Here is a 1,346-nt window from a genome sequence, read left to right on the forward strand (position 1 = left end):
TGAGATATTTTGTGAGGATGTTTTTTAATGTTGTTCTAATACGCAAGAGGGAAAAAAAACTAAATATCATTTTGAAATGGTTGATTCTTACGAAAACAAACACATTTGCTCTTATTGACGGTGATAGACATTCAGTCCAAGTGGTCAAGGAAATGTAATGAAATACTACCTAAAGCAGCACATTAGTATTATTACCCTTTAATTTTTTTGCATACTTCTCTTTAAAACAGGGGTGTCCAAACTACGTGCCATGGGCCAAGTCTAGCCTGCCGTCCCGTTTTTATTTGTCCACTAAAGAAGCTTAAATTCACCCTACCATGCAATACTTAATTTAGATGGAGTCAGTTACATGCACAGCACCTGTCAAACGATCGGTGGAAATGGCAGCCGTGAGTTAATACTTAAAATACATTTGAAAATGTGAGCTTTGTTATTTGTTCTCGTCGGCTATTTAACAGAGAGGTCTCCAAACTGGTCCTTAGGGGGCTACTGTGGGTGCAGGTTTTTGTTCCAACCCACCCAACACATACAGTTTAAACAATGAGGTTTCTGCAAAAAAAAGAAGTACCTGACTGCAATCCACTGATTGCACTTATGATGCCAGATTGGTGGAAAGGTTCCCTCTTACAGGTTGGGATGAAAACCCGCACCCACTGCGGCCCTTTTGTGGAATAGCTTGGGGACCACTGGTTTAACAGATAAAAGTGGAATGATTCCACGTTAGCTTTTGTATCCTTTTGATTTTTTTTAAAACTACTTTAGAACATTGTTTTCCGGTAAGCTCGGTGGTTAAAGGACTTCACAGAGTGGGAGCACTTTGCCCACCCCGTTGTGGTGCATGTTAAATACCATTGTGACAGCAAGACATCATCCCATTAGCAGTGATGGCTTCTCATTCCAGTTGTCATTTTGCAACCTAATTGTTTCTCACGTCATCAAACAGTTTGATTCGCCATCTGTGGAAACAAATTGTGGCAATAATGTGTTAGGATGCTGTTCAAATGGAGTCAACTGTTGTTTGACAGGTTATGTTCACCACATGGCTTTCAAGACTAGCTTTAGGTGTAATTTTAGGTCCTCTATGGTGAAAGTAGGTATTTCTTTTTCTTGTCTGACCAAAACTTTCTGGCATTACAGCCATTGTCCAAACAAATTGTGTAATGTGGTCAAAAGTCCCCTGTTAAAAATGGACTCTGACCTCAAACCAGAATAGGTTGTGTTGCTTTTTACTTGGCAGACTGATCTTACTCAGTTTGTCTCAACAACAAAGTTTATCTCCAGATTTCAGCGATTGGCACAAAGAAAACTTAAGTGTAAACAAACACTGCCATTTTTAGCCTTAGATT

Source organism: Stigmatopora nigra, chromosome 11 (genome assembly GCF_051989575.1).
Source record: "Stigmatopora nigra isolate UIUO_SnigA chromosome 11, RoL_Snig_1.1, whole genome shotgun sequence".
Taxonomy (NCBI): Eukaryota; Metazoa; Chordata; class Actinopteri; order Syngnathiformes; family Syngnathidae; genus Stigmatopora; species Stigmatopora nigra.